The 14,264-nt window shown below is 48.2% G+C and overlaps 1 long non-coding RNA gene across 1 annotated transcript; it reads right to left on the bottom strand.

The window, feature by feature from the left end:
- Positions 1–5,109: 5,109 nt before the first annotated feature.
- On the bottom strand, positions 5,110–8,366 carry LOC120885604 (uncharacterized). Its single transcript, XR_005728317.2, has 2 exons — positions 7,214–8,366; positions 5,110–5,891 (listed from the first exon to the last, which is right to left on the bottom strand). It is a non-coding gene; the product is annotated as an uncharacterized LOC120885604 (long non-coding RNA).
- Between the last annotated feature and the right edge of the window lie 5,898 nt (positions 8,367–14,264).

The following is a 14,264-nucleotide window of genomic DNA, read 5'->3' as shown; positions in this document are numbered from 1 at the left end:
CTTTCCTCGATATGTCTTTGGTTTTGATGTCAGGGTGATGCTAGCTTTGTTACTTGAAATGGATCTGTTTAAGTTTTCTGCATCCCCCTGGTTCAATCTGGGTAGATTATATGTCTCTAGGAATTTCATAAATGTACAAAGAACTAAAAAAAATACTGAACATCTAAAAACAAACAACCAAATCAATAAATGGGGAAAGGAACTGAACAGATACTTCTCAAAAGAAGAAATACAAATGGTCAACAAGTATATAAAAAACTGCTCAACATCTCTAGTAATTAGAGAAACGCAAATTAAAACTACACAGAGATTTCACCTCACTCCAGTCAGAATGGCAATGCTAAGTGAAATTAGACAATCCCCCCCACACCCCCAAAAAAAAAACAAATGACAAATGTTTTCTTTGATATAAGGAGGCTGATTCATAGTGGGGAAGGCAGAGGGAGCATGGGAGGAATAGACGAACTCTGGATAAGGCAGAGAGGTGGGAGGGGAAGGGAGGGGACATTGGGTTAGAAATGATGGTGGAATATGATGGACATTATTATCCAATATCTTCATACATGTAGGAAGACACGAATGGTGTGAATATACTTTGTACACAACTGGAGATATGAAAAATTGTGCTCTATATGTATACTAAGAATTGTAATGTATTCCGCTGTCATATATACATTTAAAAAATACTCAAATTAAAAAAAGCAACAGGAGGAAGCAGAGAAGCATGTCCAAAGGGCCCTGGGATGCAATTGGCCCTGGGAAGGCTGTGGGATGCTGCGTGGTGCTCTTCCACGTGGGTTCCAAACTGTCATCAGCGCCCCTCTGGAGCAGGTTGGAAATGCAAACTCTCCAACCCACTGTGTACCTACTGTCTCAGACCCTCTGGGGCTGGGGCTGGGGCCCAGAGCTCCGTATTTTGACAAGCTCTCTTGATGATTCTTTTGCATGCAAAAGCATGAGCACCACTGATGTGTAGGACAAGCAAGCCGGCATCTTTAATAAATGAATTGCAAGAGTGCAAGAAGGGGAATCCATGACTTAAAAAAGAATTTATGCAAAATTTGTTGGAGTCCTGGGTTTGAACATTCTGTAAAATCTTTTATGAAGGAAATCTGAACATGATCTTGGTATCAGATGTTAAGTTGTCAATTTTTAAAGGTCTGATACTGGTCTCATGGTGATGTTTTGTTGTTGTTTTTTTTTTTTTTTTTGTGTGGTGCAGGGGATTGAACCCAGGCTGTGTGCACACTCATGGTTATGTTTTAAGACCTACTACTAGTGATATGCACTGAAGTATTTGTGATGAAATGATGTCAGAATTGAAATTTGTTTCTAAGTAATTATTGGCAGAAGGTGAAGGAGGGGTGGGGGACAACTAAAACAAGGTTAGCCCTGACATCACCATATTGAGGCTGGGTGGTGGGTACATGGGGGTTCAATATAATTCTGTACTCTTTCTTTTCAATTTTTTTTTCAACTTTTCTTATTAGACATTTGAAAAAAATTCAGGAAATTAATACAGCAAATATAATAAAATGTTAACAACTGTTAAATTAGATTGATTAGGGTGGATATTAGAATTCTCTGTATTTTTATGTGCTTGAAAATTATGTTCATAATTAAAATTTTTAAAACTTCATAAAAAATAGAAATAGGCTCTCATGCTTTGAAACATGGTATCACTGTAGAAAACACTGACATATTCACTTGGGCAATTATTGATGAACTTTTTATGTGCAGAGACTATACTAAACAATTTTGGATGCTATTAGGTCACAGGCCATCAACACCAATTTAAAGTTGCAGGAGGTGAGTCTGTGGAGGCACCTCCCGGGTCCACAGTGCTGGGAGTGGGGCCAGTGCCAGGTTGGTCTCTGTCCATCTCCCTGCTCTTCCTAGCCCTCTTTCTGCAGGGACACTTAAAAATAAGACCTTTTTATCTGGCATATTGTTCATGTTTCCCACAAACTTAGGGATCCTTCAAGTGCTCCAGAGCATTAAGTGATAGCATTCTGCTTGTTATTTCTTAGTTGGTTTTTGAATTTTAAAAATTTCATTGAGCTACAGTGTACGTACAGGAGGGGGCATGAATATGAAGTTTACAGCTTCAGGAGTCTTACCTCTGTAAACCTTCCACGCCAGCAGATCACGAAGGTGAACACATGCAGCACCTCCGCCCTTGGGCCCTTCCTCATCCCACCTTCCCCCACAGGTAACAACTAGGCTGACTTCTCCCCACACAGATCCAAATGGCACCACAGTGGGGGTCTCTTGTGTCTGCTTCTTTCACTCATGTTTAAGTATGTGAAGTTCATGCATAGTACTACGTGGGGCAGTAGCTTATTCTTTGTTGTTACATAGTATTCCATTGTGTGAATAGGCCTCAATTTATTTATCCCATCCTCCTATTTGATGGGATTTGGGGTTGCTTCCCTTTTTAAACTATTATTCATATACCTGTGATTAATACTCCTATCAACACATTTCAGGGCACCTACACACTTTTCTTGGATGAGCCTGATAGGAGTGGCTCCCAGGAGCAGTCTGTTCTCACCTTAATAGATGACTGCCGAAGAGTCTCCAATGGGGTTGTGTCAACTGTCACTCCTGCCAGAACAACAGAAGAGTCAGTTGCTTCACTTTCACAGGGACACTTGGGGTGGCCAGTGTTTTAGCCATTCCAGGATCAGCCTCTCTTGGAAACCTCTAAGAAAGCCTGAGTTCTGCTGAATTTGTCGACCCTCTTGGCTCCCACAGCACTTCCTCCGTATCATGGCTAAATTCTTATCACTTCTAGCAGAAGAATGTGCTTCCTGTTTGTTTTTACTCATGAGAATCTAAGTCCCTGCTGGACAGGGGCAGTATCTTGCTCTTCTTGGGGTTTTTGTTGCAGGGCCTGACTCAAGCAATGTTTGAGTGAATGAGTGAACGAATAATCAACCTTCCGAAGAGCTAAAGCCTACTTACCCCATAGGACTTGAAAAACATTGTATAAACAACTAAATTCTTTGGACCATGCTTTCCTAGCTGTAATGAAGAGGGAGACTTTGGATGGAGATTCTGAGAGCCCTGGCACTGGGACCAGGTTTCTGGCTCCACGGCCTCATTTGCAGCAGGCCTGAAGGCCTATAGGAGCAGGATGGGCTGCCGGGGGAAGCCGAGCTGGTTGGCCCCTGGCAGACAATGCGGATCTGGTCTGAAAAGTGACCTCTTCTCTTGGGGCCACCAAATTGCCATGATCACAGAAAACAGCATGGATACACTCTGTGTTTGCAGTACTCACCGAGACCAGCCTTATTCTCTGTGCAGTACCTTGATGGGATGCAAATGCTGTGCTTGCCCAGCTCTGCCTCTGCCTCTCCAATCCCCAGCATCGACTCCAAGTCCAAGTGCACACGCCAAAAGAAGGATCCCGAGACACTCCTGGATTGCTCTAATAGACACGTCCACGGAAAGACTGACATTTGTTTTATGGGGGATTGAGAATTCACTGCTGGGTTAAGATAACCTGGTGCCTGCGTCCATCACTGTAACCAGCAGTTGAACCAAAAAGCCCTTCTTTCAAGCAAATATTTGGCTTTCGTTGAACTTCTGCAAATGATCACACCAGTGGACTGACACCTGCTGCTTGGGCTATGAGCAGTTCCTGGTCATTTCTAGAGGCAGAGGCTGCTGCAGAAGGAAAACAGCAGCAAAGACCTGAGTGTGAAAGAGGAAGCCCTGAGGACGGGGCTGCGGGCTGGGAGAACGCACTGCAGTGCTGTGGGGCCTCTGCAGGTCACCTCGGCCTGGGGTGAAAGAGCTGTGTTCTCCCTGCATCCTGCTGGCTCTCCACCGCCTTTTCTGTATGGCTCAGCGCTTTACTTCCAAGCTGTTCCCAGGACTGTCACTTGTGCTTCTGAGCAGGTGCCCTTGGCCTCCCAGCCCCTACCCCCACCTGCATGGCCCTCAGCTCCATGTCCTGGAGGAGATGCATCTGGAAACCTTGCAAGAGCCCGATGGTCAGTGCTGGGCTCTGACAGCGAGCTGGGACACACAACCCTAGTGGGACTGCCTTCTTTCCAGAGGATTCCTTGGAGTCTTAGTGAGAACAGCACCCGTCTGTTTGGGCTGAAGACGGTGATTCCCAGGGGAGCCTTCTCGGTGTTCCCGCGCCCACTTCCCTCCTCCCTAGGAGAAAGGAGGCCTGTGGACAGACCTCATCTTTCCAGGGGTAACTGATTTCTGTCACGCTAGCTCCTGGGCTTTGTGCTATAGGTTGAGGGTTGGCCAGAGGGGGAAGGCCAGCAAGGGGGCGGAAGACTCCAACTATAAGCCCGGGAAAACCCCCATGAGGCAGTGCCTCCGTAAGAGAGGCTGGAATGGGGAGGGGCATGGTGGGGGAGGGTGGAGTACAGGTGCCTGCTTAGTGGGTGGAAGAAGTTGTGGGGAGAACTGAAAATGAAGGACTTCAAAGAATGGCGTGTAAGTTCCTGAGCATTGATTTTGTCGACTTTCAAGACATGCTTCTTGAAGTACCACCATCCATAACCTGAGTTGGCCTCACTCACTGACCCCTCTTCCCCAGGATGTGAATGAATCCGTACAGGCAGCAGCCTGCAGCACACGGGTTCTCAGATGGCCCATCTTCCCAGTAGACCTGCAACCTTGGGTGAGGCAGGAAGTGGCCTGTGGTCTGCCCAGCCAGCTCCATGTTCCCAGAGCCAGCAAGGCCAGAGTCCAGCTGGTATGGGCATACCGGAAAGGAATAAATGCCTGGGCAGGGGCTGTGTTCAGCCACCGTGATGATCCACTGCTCTTCCTGTCCCGTCAGCCACTTCCTGTCCTGGACCAAAAGAAACCTGCCTTCACAGGAAGCCCCAGTCGCAGGTCAGCTTCCTGCTCCCAAGGCGAAGGACCAACCCACCCTCCAGCTCTTTCAACTGTTCAGAAAAATGTGAACAATATAAGATAGTCAATAAGAGCTTTTTTTTTCATTTTAAATCAATTAGACTGAATAAAAATTTTGGTGCTTGGATTCATAGGCTTAGAAATTGACAAAGGACCTCATATAGGTGACATTACTTAATAAAGTGACTATTAGGGAAATCATGATGTTGAAAGACACTGCAAAGTCAAGGAAAATTGTATTTTCCAGAAATAGCAAACGACATGAAATATTGCTAGTTAGATGAGGGGAAAACAAGCTTTAAAGAAAAGAATTTATGAATTCTGGATGGGTTTGCATTTTGATTCCATTTATCATTCTTTCTCTCTCTCTCTCTCTCTCTCTCTCTCTCTCTCTCTCTCTCTCTCTCCCTCTCTCTCCAATCTCCAGCTATGTCACTAACTAAATATAAAAATGCACAAAAATATACACCAAAACATCTCCACTGGTTATTTTGGGTTGATGGAATTATGAGTGACTTATGTTTCTTATTAAATTTTTTTACAATTACAATTTTTAAAAAATATATTTTGGTTAGCCTTTGCTGTGTCACAGACTACTTTAAAAATTAAGTGGTTTAAAAGAAAGATGCATTTCTCATGATTCTGCAGGCTCCTGGAGTTGTTCTTGGGGTCCAGGCTGGCTTGGTGGGTCTAGTGGTCAGCTGAGAGCAGGACTGGTCAGGATGCCCTAGCGTGGCTGGTACTCCTGTATGAGATGTGAGGCCGGCCAGGTGTCCCTACGCCCTGTTGTGTCTTGTTTTCCCATGGGTCAGCCCAGGACCCATCATGTGGTGGCCTCAGAGGTTCAAGAGTGGGGAAAAGGCCGACCTCTCAGCTGCTGTTTCCATGCCTCTGCCTGTAGCTGTTTGTTCATCGATGTTGGTAAGAGCAAGTCACATGCCAAAACTGGACTGATGGGGTGGAGAGGCCGTCACTGCACGGTGCATCCTGGGATGGGCAAGCTGTGGCCATGTGCGAAAACACGACATTTGGAAAGAGAAAAACAAAGTTAATTTTTAAAAGATGAAAATAGAAGCAACTTTCTGCCAACAGATCTGGAACTTTGGTTGAGAGTCACCAGAGCCGGAGTATCTAAGAAAATCAGACAATCACAGAAGTGACGAGCCACACTTTTAGCCCCAATTGACTATTGAATTATTTTTTTAAACGTCAAGAGTTGGTGGATGCTCCTTGACCTCACTTAAGTCAGCTCCTTTTTCAATGACATTTTTTTTCATTGATTCTAAGGAAACGCTTGGGGTAGGCAGGGGTCAGGCCCCATGACCTTCCTCCCAGTGTTAAGGCCTGCAGATGTGTCATGCACATGGCAAGAGAAAACCCAGGGGGCAGAGAGTTCAGGTTGCCAATATCTGTTGCCAATATCCCCAAAGCAGGGACTTTGGAGATTTCAGAGGGACTCCACTGCCATTGCTGGCTTTGAAGGGAGAGAGCAGGAGCCACCTCTGGTGGCTGGGAGTGGCCTCTGGGAGGTGGGCGTAGCCTTGTGGCACATTCAACAGGGAGCAGGGATCCAGGGGTCCTGCCACTCAGCAGATTCTGCTGACAACCTGGATGAGCTCAGAAGTGGAGCCCGCCCGGCGGACATCTGAACTTTTTCCCACTGAGGCTCCACCAGACCTTGAGCCTGCAGAACTACAACTTGCCAACACTGTGGTTCTAAGTTGTGCCCATTTGTTAGAGCAACTACAACAAACAAGTATGATCTTCATGACAAATACTATAAGAAACTGTAGAAAAGCACAAGGAAGGAGGCAAGTCCCCTCGTAGGCCACTTAGCCTCGGTAGCCTGATTCAGTTCACATACATCCTATCTCCTCACCACCCTAACTGGATTGGGATCATTCTGGACATATTTCTTACAATGGACATTTTTTGTTTTTACAGAACAGATATGGACCATTTCCCATGCCAATAAATTGTCTTTCCTGTTTCTGAAAACAGGGTTTTAATCAGATGGTGCAAGTGTTCATGTGGAGGTCACATGGGGCATGGGAACTTGGTGGCAGGGGCCAGGACTGCGCCCTGGAAGAGAAGAGAGCTTGAAGACAGTGGGTGTCAGGAGGTGCGGATGCCACATGGCTCTCCTGGCAGAGCAAGGAGGGTGGGCAAAAGCACCAGGACACCCCGGAGCGTGGTTTCTGTGCAGGTCTTGCTCCAGGACTGAGCGGGGAGGGTATTTGGAAGGTGACTTCCGGAAGATGGTCCTCTACCTGGGTCTGCTGGGCGTTTCCTTTAGGAGAGTCCTTCTTAACAAATGACTTACCACTTCCCTCTAAAGCGCCACCGTCTCCACTCCAGGAAGGACTGCACAAGCCAGAAGACCACGTCCCAACACCACCGTCCAGCCAGGACCTGGGAGCCTTCTGAGGAAGTGGGGTCACCCCAACTTTCTGACGACAGCCTGTGGCAGAGCAGGAATTGGCAGACGCAACTTACACACATCTGACTACTGCCAAGTTATAAGCAAAGGCTTGGCAGCAGACGTCCTCGTCATCGGTTGGGACGCGCCAGCCTTACACACTCTGGGGCTATGAGCTGGAGGCCGGTCTTGCTCTGCGTTTTCTTTGAAACTTGAATTTCAAGCAGCTACTTAAATGGGCACAGTCGGGGGAGGAGGAGGAGGAGGGGAGAGTTCATCTTTAGCCCCTGGGACACACACAAGACAGATGCCATCCATGTGAGCTCTCCTCTAGGTCCCCCTTCAGCCACTGGAAGCCACCTTTTTAAAAAAAATTTTAAGCTTTTTCCAGAGCAGGAGATATGCGCGGCTGGGTGTCTCCGCTTACATCCATTCTAAGCCTGTGCGTCCTGGAATAACTAAGTAGCTCCCACTTTGCCTCCAGACCCGGGAGGAGTTAGCGGGGTCGGGCCGCGTTCTCTGGGGCCACGCTGTCTGCAGTCCTGATGTGGCCGGGCCCTTTCTCCCAGCCTCTAGCCTGAACGCCTCCTAATCCAACCTAATTCCACCTGGGCACTCTGTCTGCTGCCCTTTAAGACATCAAAGCGCAGCTGCTCTCTCCAGTATAATGGCTGTCTTTGTTATTCCCGCGTGACTGGAACCTGTAAAATGTCACTTCCTAGCGGATCTCATTTGGTGTAAGTGAAACAGATTTTTAAAGTCGAAGCTTGCATTGGACGTTTATTCCTGGGGATGGTGTCCATGTGTCTCTTGCTGCCTTCTGCTGGCTCCCCTCTTGGACCCGACACTCTGACACAGACACATAGGGCTCTTTTGCAGATCCTGGCGGCTGGCCGTTTCCGAATCTTTCCTAGCTGACTTACAGCGAGGCGGCCCCCAGGACTCCCTCCTGACGCAGCTGCACATTTGGCCTGGTCTTTCTCTTCAAGCAGCAGTTGTGGCCGCGTCCATCTTGGAAGGGATTTCTCTGTGTGTGTGCAATGCTTGACACATGATCAGAGACGACCGGCCTCCACTACAGCCACGTGACCAACTCCGACTCTGCCCCCTGGGGGCCATGGGCTGGTCTCCTGCCTGCAGAGGAGTGAGGGCCTGAATCCTGGCACCACCCTGGCCCTGGCAAGAAGGTTGGCAAACACGGCATCCTACCTTTCAAGGCCACTGCCGCGCCAGGCTGTGTCCCCATCACGGCTGACTTCCACTGAACCCACCGCGGGTCTTCTGCTCAGGACTCAGGGGACAGTGACCACCCCCACCCAGGAAAGGTCCTAAACCTTTGGGTCCTTCACTCAGCCTAAAGCAGCAGCTTGGGAGCCATCAATGGGGGCCAGCAGCCGTTACAACTGCAAACCAGACGCTCTGTCAAGGGCAGCACCCTTATTCCTGAGCCCAGCCTTCCTGCAGGTGGGTCTTCATGGCCACTGCCAGCTGGCCCTCGGCGGCCCTCCACCCTGTCCCCCGACCCCCCGCAGGTATCATGGCCCATGCGCCTCCCCTGGTGCTCTTACCTCAGGCTCAGTTGGGTGGCCAGTGGGTTTGTGTCACAAAGTCACTTCATTCATGCGGTGGCTTCTGGGAATGCCATGCCCAGACCATTCTGAGGCTCCCTCTGGGCGTGGTGGGAAGAAGGCAGCCACTGGCCACGAGCTCTGCCGTGGGCATAGGCTGGGTCCCGGCTCAGCTCCCGAGGAGCCCCCTGTGTTCCCTGTCCCTGCTAGAGGGGCCCCTGGCAGGGGATGCTCGGGACCTAGGACTCTCTGTGGACTCAGCTTCCTGATGGGGGAGGTGAGCCTGGTTCCAAGAGCAGACAGTCTCACGTGTAGGGGTTTCCTTCCCATGGGCTCTTTTCAGGACTTTTCAGGACCACCCTGCACATGCACCCTCTGCCCAACCTCCACCCGTGCCGCCTGTGACCAGAGTTCTGCTGTGTATTTCCAGCAGCAAGGCGTGTCTCATAAGTGCTGTGTTCTTGGCTGTGTACTAGTTCTTCCCCTGGATGTACTAGTTTTCATAACAGTTAAACCATTTCATAAGCCCTTTGCCTTATTCAGTTTTTCTCTTAAAAAGGATAGTTAATGCATTTTGCATATAATGCCCCTTTAGGATTATGGAATAGATTTCCAGATAGTGTGTTAATTCAAAAGAAATGTAAAATTTTAGACCTTACATATATATATATATATATATATATATATATATATATATATATATATATATATATATATATATTCCTAAGTTGACTTTTAAAAGATTTGCACCGACTCATTGTCCAGCCTATAATTTCAAGTTACTTTAAAAACAGGCATTGATCAGTTAAGACTTGCTTCCTAAGGTAACATAAGAGGTTATTTTTGTCTGATGACAATTTGGAAACTACAAAGAAATAAGAAGATAATGTGATGGACATTAGGAGTAAAAGGACATGTTTTCTGCAAATTATTTTCAAATGGTTCAGAAAAAAGACATGAATAATTTTACATAACACATATAGTGTTACATACTCAACACCAAATGTCATAAAATATAAGTAGGCATGTTATATATATAGGTTACATAAAATTTAATGCTATACAATATTAGCGTGCACACATTATGTAGAATTGTGTTACTCTAGATGGTCCCATCAGATGTGTCACGTGTGCGTCTCTGTATGTCTGCGTGGAGAGAACCGTGCAGCACATGGAGCAGCATGTCAGTGGCTGAGCTAGGTGATAACTGCCCCCAGCCCAGCAGGTGATTCTTTGTGCTGGTCTTTTAAACTAACCCCAAAATGTGATATTATTGCAAAAGAAAAGATTCAAGATGTTGGTGACATCTTTTCAGGGTTTTCTCTCTTTGCATAAAACCACCACTTTCTGCTGACCTAGGGTCCACCTCCCTCTGCTTTCTGGGCAGCAGGCATTGCCCTGTGAGTCCACTGCCAATGAACGGCCATGACCTCTGTAGACCCCCCTGTGATGTAAACATCTGCCTCTGTTTTCCACTGATAAACCTTGGACCTGGTCTGTGATGCAGTCCCTGCCCAGCAGCTGGGGGCTGAGAGGCTCTCTCATCTGAAAGGTTGCTCACAGTTGCCAAGGGCTCACAGGGGTCTGCCATTCGCTTTGTCCTCCCACTTTCTGTGACGCAGCAGCCCTGTTTTTCCAATTTCCAAACACAGAGCCCAGCTCCAAGCAGCTTGGATGAAGCTTGGTGGGCTGCAGGCCCAGGGGACGAGGCACAGCCTGACCATGGGAGAGTCCAGGGCTGCCACCGTGAACTGTCTCTGCAGGGACGTCCCTGCTCCTCTCCCTCTCCCAGGCCCTGAGTCCAGCTCCTCCTTCAGCTCTGTTCAGGACCTCCGCTTTGCTGTGGCCTGCACACCCCACTCCAGGCCCCAGAGTGCAGGTCAGAGAAGTGCAGGACTGGTTAGGAAGGGCTGCAGAGGGACGGAGACCCTACGGGGCAGGAAACAGAGGCAAAGGGCCACACCTCCATGTCAGTGTTCCCTGGATTTTTCATAAGTTTCCTTTGAATATTAAAAAAAAAAAAGGTGAAGGAAATTTGATAGATTTAAATGTCTCCTTATTATTTTTATTGCAGTTCTTCCAACACCAGCCAGGCTTAGAGTTTCTGTGTTTGTCATCCACTTATTTATTTATTTCTGTGAAGGGCTTATTTTTCTTCTACTTTTCATTCTTGAGCTATAGGAAGCCTTTACAAAGGATCTGGCCCTTTGTCATGTAGCTTCAAATATTTGTCCTAGTTTTCTACTTGCCCTTCTGTTGACAGTGTCCTTTGGTGTTCAGCGGGGTAAGTCCATTTAGGCTTCTAAGTTAAACAGCTCAGACTGGTGATTTATAAAAGAAACCCACCTCTCACGGTTCAGGAGGCTGGAAGTCCAGGGTCAAGCAGATCTGGTGTGTGTGGTAAGGGCAGTGTGCTGCTGGCCTTCGCTGGTGGATGATGAGAATGCTCCCCGCGCTGTCGGGATCACTGACCCCATGCACGAGGGCCCCACTTCTTAGTGCCATCACATTGGTGATGAAACTTCAGGGTACAAGCTTTGGGGTGTGTGGGGGGGGGGTAGGGGGAGCCCATTCATACCACAGCAAGTGGTTTCTCATTTTCTACAATCAAATCTGGTTCATTCATTTGTAAATTCTTTTCTTCTGTCCTTCCGTTTTGTTTTTTTCTACTACCATTCTCTTACAGAAACGCTTCTTTCATTCATCAGGATGGTTTTGCCTTCCATGAGCCTATACGTGGTGATCTCTGCATTTGCTTCCACCGCTTCAGTCTTGGGCCCTGCACCCTGTCCATGTCCTCGGTGGCACTGGCACCGTGTACTAAGCAGGAACTCAGTTCACATAGGTCACTGCTGATTTAAATGAAGGGTAATGAAAACCCTTTATGGTCTAATGACTTTTGAAAATTATCCGCCAAAGGACAATTTGAGCAGCAGCATCCTAAACGCCTTCAGTCCTTATGTGGGAGCTGCCGCCCCAGTGCACGTTTTCCAGGCAAATACTTTCTAATTTTTCCTTGAAGTTCTGAGGCACGGCATTCCCTGGCCGCTGGTGTTGGGGAGCTTTTTCTAGAGCCTGGGAGTCTGGTGACAGGACCAAAGGGAAACTAGAGTCCATGCCTGCCTTCCTGCTTTTCAGAGGTAGGGCCATCACCTTCTGGTGGATGACTTCTGAAATTCCTGCACTGGCAGTTAGGGCTGGGGCAAGCAGCAGAGCCAGACCTGTTTTAAGGAAAAGGAGGTGGGCGCAAGCTCGCAGCAATGGGGCGGCGTCACGCAGGTACCTCCTGGTGTCTCTAAGCACTACATGTTGGGGACAACGTGGTCTGTGGGGGGCCCTCCTGTGGCTCCTGGGCTTGAGATTCCCATTTTAAGTCAAGTGCCCACAAACAACTAAACAGCCTCATACATTCCTAAAAACACAGAAGCCGTACCCCTGTGCTCTCCCCACTCCAGGAAACGATCTTTGATTTGAAATCTTGCTTTCTGGGAGGAACCATCGATTCGGAGCTGACTCCTTGACTGCTCCTTGATTATGGACTTTCTGGATCAATACAGAGCTACAGTGGACCTGTCTCACATCAAGAAAAAGCAGCGAGGATTCTAAATACGATGCCTAGAGAAAACCAGCGGGTGTGTTGCACAGATTAAGTTGTTAATAATACATTTTTAGATGAAGTTAATGTTCTATGGGTTATTATTAATTCATGTGTTTAGGGAAATGTATATATCCTACAGAAGGAAGACAAAGTTGTAGACTCTCACCTTTGTATCACAGTGCACTTGTGGTCTCTGTTTGATAGAACCTTGTCTTGGAAGGTCCTTCACTGATGTGACCTGCATGGCGGCTGCTGACAGCACCTCCCCTTTCCTTACCATTCACAGCCCTGCACAGAGTCGGCGCCCAGACTTCTACTGTGAAGCAATGACTTGGGCATATGAGTAGCACATGCTTACACATACATACAAAAAGCCTTTCGTGGCCAAACACGGTGGTGCACACGGGTAATCCCAGTGGCTCAGCTGGCTGAGGCAGGAGGATCACAAGGTCAAGCAATTTATCAAGGTCCTATCTCAAAATAAAAAGTAAAATGGGCTAGGGATGGAGCTCAGGGGTAAAGCACCCTTGGGTTCCATCTCCAGGACCAAAGGATGGAGGAAGAGAGGGAGGGATGGATGGATGGATGGAGGGAGGGAGGAAGGGAGGGGAGGAGGGAAATAAAGGGAGGGAAGGAAGAAAGGAAAGGAAGAAGGAAAGGGAAGGAAGGAAGGAAGGACCTTTCTCATCTCCCAGATGCAATTCAAACTTGGCATTTTCAGAGTTTGAAGAACAAAGTCCGCTGCCTTTGGGGACAGGCCTTGAGTGGCACGTGCTCTCTCAAATGGACGGACAGATATAAGAAAGAGTAGCCACAGCAGCTGGTACTGGCGCAGGCCATCTAAGCCAGATGGCTGATGACGCTGAGGTGAGGGCCTCCTGACACCCATGGAACCAGGTGGTGCCCCAGGGTGCTGCAGCCTGGCTGAAATACTGCACTGCTCCCTCATCCCCGGCATGACACCCCTGCTGACTCCCTTACTCTGAGAACCTGACCTGTCTGCTAAGGGTGCGCGTTTCCCAGGCAAATATTTTCTAATTTTTTCCTTGAAGCTCTTATGTATCTTGTTCCATAATTCAAGACACTTGAGGGTCAATGATTTTATACTTGAAAGTTTTAGTGAAATCCAAAATACGTCCCCACTTCCACCGCTGCACACAATTCTGCCTCTGCAGCCTGCAGTCCACAGGAATGCTCTTGGTTCTGGAGGGAGCCCGATGAGCTTCCGGTCACAGCCCAGCTCCAGGATGAAGTCGCCTGGTGAGTCACAGTGTGCCCTGCCAACTCCTCCCAGGTATGAGGAAAAGTGTTCAGTGGGAGCACTGGTACCCCTGCACCTCTCCGGTCCAGAGACGAGAGCAGCATCTGCCCAGCATTCCCATGGCGGCTCACACCCTGGGCAGGTCCGGCTGGGAGGCCTGGGCTGGTGCTTCCTTGCTCCTGGGCATGACCATCTCATCATGCCGAACAGATTCTGGTATTTTAAGGGAAATGGTTTTTGCCCATTGTGTTGCCTAAACATGCCAACATCTTCACCGGGTGGTCAGTTTGTTTCAGAGCTGGAAAGACACTGCCTGGGTGAGATGACCTGATGCTGTCAGCACCAAAGGGCATTTTAGGAGTGGTCTTGGCATCATAGCCTTCCACTTGTCTCTGACTTTAGAAACAGTCACCACCATGTTCTGCAGCCCCGATGAAACGGAAGCCAATTCAGAGCCTGCCTCCCAGGGTCTTCTGAGGATAGTGAACCTGAACTGGCCACGTTTACAAATACGTAGGGAATATCAGC

This window comes from Ictidomys tridecemlineatus, chromosome 1, assembly GCF_052094955.1.
Source record: "Ictidomys tridecemlineatus isolate mIctTri1 chromosome 1, mIctTri1.hap1, whole genome shotgun sequence".
Classification (NCBI taxonomy): Eukaryota; Metazoa; Chordata; class Mammalia; order Rodentia; family Sciuridae; genus Ictidomys; species Ictidomys tridecemlineatus.
The sequence above is the reverse complement of the archived record's forward strand: the minus strand, read 5'-3'. Positions and strand labels throughout refer to the sequence as shown.